The sequence below is a fragment of the Mesoplodon densirostris genome, chromosome 3 (assembly GCF_025265405.1).
Source record: "Mesoplodon densirostris isolate mMesDen1 chromosome 3, mMesDen1 primary haplotype, whole genome shotgun sequence".
Classification (NCBI taxonomy): Eukaryota; Metazoa; Chordata; class Mammalia; order Artiodactyla; family Ziphiidae; genus Mesoplodon; species Mesoplodon densirostris.
In genome coordinates this window covers 87115112-87120385 of record NC_082663.1, presented here as the reverse complement: position 1 = coordinate 87120385, position 5274 = coordinate 87115112, and the positions used below count along the sequence as shown (strand labels likewise).

The 5274-nt window shown below is 36.5% G+C and overlaps 1 non-coding gene across 1 annotated transcript; it reads left to right on the top strand.

Moving 5' to 3' along the window:
- The first annotated feature begins 4668 nt into the window (after positions 1-4668).
- LOC132487343 (U6 spliceosomal RNA) lies at positions 4669-4776 on the top strand. The gene has a single exon (XR_009531625.1). It is a non-coding gene; the product is annotated as a U6 spliceosomal RNA (small nuclear RNA).
- The last annotated feature ends 498 nt before the right edge of the window (positions 4777-5274 follow it).

Here is a 5274-nt window from a genome sequence, read left to right as displayed (position 1 = left end):
TCTAATCTAGGTATGTCATTTTGAGAAACTTTGACTTATCCACAGAAAGAGAAGTAGAGAATGCTCATGGCAGCATTGTTTATGAGAGCAACAGTTCTTGGAGTCCCTCCAAATTGGTTCAATTCCAGAGGGCCCTTGAATACCAGTGTTCCAAAATCTCTTCTAAAAAAAGTTTGCTTATTTCTCCTGGTATAAAGAAGAAAAACACCTTTCTCAGTCTAATCTTAATCAGGCCATCCAACAATCTCAGCCTACTTTATCTGAAGCTACTCAACATGTCAACATTTACGTCCTCAACTGTTAATCCCACATCGATTCCAACCTCAAAGATGCTCCCATTTCCCTGTGTTCCCCCTCCTTATCCCACTACTCCTCCAAACACGTTCCTGTCTCCTCCATCACCATGTCCTAACCGTCTTTGTATTTATACACCCCTCCCCAAACCTGTTCTTATTTTTCCCACTCCTGAATTTCCTAAAATTACTTAAGACTTTGGTTTTGCTCCCCTAGTATTCAGATTCAGGGGGAGGGAAGTTAAATGATTCAGTCACCTTCTCCTCTAGTTATGTTTAAGCCTTGGTCTGTATCTGACTTACATGCCCTGACCCACAAAAAAAAACAACAATAAAAAAAAAAAAAGAGAAGGATTTCCTATAAGATTGGGAGTTGAGACAACATCTTCATCAAAATGTTTCATACAAATTCTAAAATACAAACCCATAGGACAATCATCTCCTGAATGGCACACAGTGAGACATATTTTATTTATGGCAAATGTGCCTATTGGTATCTGCCTGCTAACTGGATTGGATACTGTTATCTAGCTATTCTAATTAGCCCTTATCAAATCTTTAACTAGACTATCTTCTTTTCTCACTTTACTGTATGAACTCTGATTTAAATTTTTCAGACACTAGGTGAAGCAAAAGGTCTGTAACAAGGTGTTACAGCTACAAGCTTAGGTGTAAAATTATAGCACTAAAAGGAGTCTATGAACATCCTTTCTCACAGAGTACCCAAAAAACTTAGAACAAGAAGCTAAGAAATTTGAATAAAGCTAAAATGTTTGACTCTCATAGTAGATCATTTATGGATAATCTTTGTGCCTGTTGCTGCTGCCATATGGACCCCAAAGGAAGTTCACTGGAAGTACTGCAATTTACATGCTCTGCTCTAGGGAATAACCAGGACTCTGGACTATTTTACCAAACCAACAAACATCATCACCAGAGAACTACAGGTACTCCAGTGAAGGGTCCTCTACAATCATATAACATTGGACATGATTCTGGTTTCCCAAGGATACACTTGTGCAGTGGTCACAGTGACTACTGTGTATATGATCCCTGAAAATTCTGTTTTCTGTGCCACCACTGAAAATATGTAGACCATAAAACAGGAAATTTGTTGAAACAGAGCTACTCTCCTCATTCTACTATCTAAGGACACTTTGAGTCCAATGTTCTGAATCCCCTGAATTTATCCCCTTCAAACCTCCAATCTTGTTTTTACTCTTATAATCAGATTTTAACCCTCGTTAATTTTCTTATATATTCTTTTGTATGTGAGCATGTGTGTTGCATGATGTGCTTCGACTCTCCCCCTCCCCCCCGCCAGCTTTATTGAGGTATAATTGGCAAAGAAAACTAAGCTATTCAAAATGTACACTGTGATGGCCTGGCAACCACTTTTCTACCCTCTGTTTGTTTCTATGAATTTGACTTTTTTTTTTTTAGATTCCACAAATAAGTGGTACCATGTGGTATTTGTCTTCCTCTATTTGACTTATTTCACTTTGCATAATGGCTTTCAAGTTCATTCTTGACCATGTTGTCACAAATAACAGGATTTACTTTTTTTTTTTAAGGCTGAATAATGTTCCATACTGTGTGTGTGTGTGTGTGTGTGTGTGTGTGTGTGTGTGTGTGTGATGATTTTTTATCCATCCATCTATTGATGGAAACCTGGATTGGTTCCATACTGTGGCTATTGTGAATAATGGGAGTACAGATATCTCTTCAAGATAATGATTTCATGTCTTTTGGTTATATATTTAGAAGTAGAATTGCTGGATCATCTGAGAGTTGAATTTTTAAGTTTTGAGGAACCACAATAGTGTATTCCATAGTGCTACATTCCCACCAACAGTGTACAAATATTCCTTTTTCTCCACATTCTCACCAGCATTTGTTATCTCTTGTCCTTTTGATAACAGACATCCTAACAGATGTGAGGTGATAGCTCACTGTGGTTTTGATTTGCATTTCCCTGATGATTAGTGATGTTGAACACCCTTTCAAGTACCTGTTTATCATTTGTATGTTTTCTTTGGAGAAAAATGTCTATTTAGGTCCTTTGCTCATTTTTTTATTAGGGTTGTTTTTTCAGCTGTTGAATTACATGAGTTCCTCATATATTTTGGGTATCATCCCATGGTCTAGTATATGGTTTGCAAGTATTATCTTTTATTCCATAGGGTACTTTGTCATTTTGTTGATGGTTTCCTTTACTCTGCAGGAGATTTTTAGTCTGAGGTAGTCCTCCTTGTTTATTTTTGCTTTTGTTTCCTTTGATTTGGGTGTCAAATCCAAAATATCATTGCCAAGACCAAAGTCAAGGAGATTACCTCCTGTTTTCTTCCAGGAATTTTATGGTTTCAGGCCTTATATTTAAGTTTAATACATTTCCAGTTAATTTTTGTGATTGGTGTAAGATAGTGGTCTAATTTCATGCATTTCCATATGGATTTCCAGTTATTCCAGTACTATTTATTGAAGAGACTCCCAATTCCTCATTGTATATTCTTGGCTCCTTTGTTGAAATTAATTGACCATATATGTGTGAGTTTATTTCTGGACTCTTTCTCTGAAAAATACCATTGGGATTTTGATAGGGATTGCATTAAATTTGTAGATTGCTTTGGGGAATATAGACATTTTAACAATATTAATTCTTCCAGTAAATGAACATGGAATACCTTTCTATTTATTTGAGTCCTCCTCAGTTTCTTTCATTAATGATTCATAGTTTTCAGCATACCGATTTCTCACCTTCTTGGTTAAATTTACACCTAAGAACTTTATTCTTTTTCATATTATTGTAAATGGGATTGTTTTCCTAATTTATAATTTATTTTTTGCATAGTTTGTTGTTAGTATATAAGAATACCACTGATATTTTTATATTGATTTTATATACTGCAACTTTACTGAAATTGTTGATTAGTCCTAACAGTTTTTTGGTGGAGATTTAAGGGTTTTCTATATATAATACTATGTTACCTGCAAACAGAGACAATTTATTCTTCCTTTCTGATTCAGTTACCTTTTATTTATTTTTCTTTCCTAATTGCTCTAGCTAGGAATTCCAGCACTATGTTGAATAAAAGTGATGAAGGTGGACATCCTTGTCTTGTTCCTGATCTTAGAGGAACAGCTTTCAGCATTTCACCATTGACTGTGATGTTAGTTGTGGGTTTGTCACAGATGGTGTTTATTATGTTGAGGTACATTCCCTCTATGCCCAGTTTGTGTAGAGTTCTTACCACAAAGGATGTTGAATTTTGTGAAATGCTTCCTCTGCACCAATTGAAATGACCATTAGTTTTTATTATTTATTTTCTTAATGTCTGTCACATTTATAATGTGTAATGTTGAATCATAATGCATCCCAGAAATAAATCCCATTTGACCAAGGTGCATGATCCTTTAATGTACTGTTGGATTCAGTTCATTAATATTTTGTTGAGAATCTTTACATCTATATCTATTAGGGGTATTAACCTGAAATTTTCTTTTCTTGTATCCTTATCTGGTTTTGGTATCAGGGTAATGCTGGCCTCATAAAATGAGTTTGGAAGTATTCTTCCATCTTCTATTTTCTGGAAGGGTCTGAAAAGGATTGGTATTAATCTTCTTTAAATGTTTTGGTAGAATTTACCAGTAAAACCCTCTAGTCCTGGACTTTTCTTTATTGGGAAGTTTTGATTACTGAATCGGTCTTCTTACTCGTAATTATTCTGTTCAGATTTTCTATTTCTTCATGAGTTAGACTTGGTGGGTTTTCTGTTTCTAGGAATTTATCCATTTCTTCTGTGTTGTCCAATTTGTTGATGTATAATTTTTATAGTACTCCTTTAGAATCCTTTTTGTTTGTATGGTGTCAGTTGTAATGTTTCCTCTTTCATTTATGATTTTATCTATTTAAGTCTTCATTTCTTTTTTCTTAGTAAGTCTAGGTAACATTATGTCAATTTTGCTTATCTTTTCAAAAAAACAACTCTTAGTTTCATTGATCTGTTCTCTTTCTTTTTTTTTTTTTTTTTTTTGGTGGTACGCAGGCCTCTCACTATTGTGGCCTCTCCCATTGCGGAGCACAGGCTCCGGACGTGCAGGCTCAGTGGCCATGGCCCACGGGCCCAGCCACTCCGCGGCATGTGGGATCCTCCTGGACTGGGGCACGAACCCGTGTCCCCTGCATCGGCAGGTGGACTCTCAACCACTGTGCCACCAGGGAAGCCCCTGTTCTCTTTTTTTGAAGTTTCTATTTCTGCACTAATCTTTCTTATTTACTTCTTTCTGCTAACTTTAGACTTAATTTGCTCTTCTTTTTCTAGTGTCTTGAGGAGTAGGATAGCTGGTAGGATAGCTTGTTCTAATTACTTCTTTGGTGCTTGCTTTGGCAGCACATATACTAAAAATTGGAATGATACAGAGAAGATCAGCATGGCCTCTGCACAAGGATGATACTCAAATTTGTGAAGCATTCCATATTTTTTTACTTATACAGTGTTATATGTCAATTATATCTCAATAAAACTGGAATAAGAAAAAAATAAAATTAAGAAAAAGAATTGCTTCTTTGTTTGCTACAGTCCTATAGGATTGGGACTGACAAATGGAAGCCCCTTTGGCTATCAGAGCCAGATATTTGGGAACCTTTCCCTTGGCAGCAGCTGTAAAACCTGCAGTGCTGAGATGTTTGTAAAAGCCCCTTCCAGGAATTTTCTTGAGCAGATTGGAGGCAGAAGGCAGGAGTGGTCTCTGTCAGCAGCCCTGGTCTCTGGGTAGACTCACAGTCAGCCCCTAGAGCCTGCCATTTTGATGTGGATATTTTCCTTTTTGTCTAATGTGTAGGAATCACTCAGCTATTTTCTGGATGTTTTTCAAAGAGAATTGCTCCATGTGTAGTTGTTCATTCAGTGTGTTCATGGCAGGAGGGGATCTCAGGAGCCTCCTATAGTGCAATCTTGCTTTGACTCTTCCTTTAGTACAT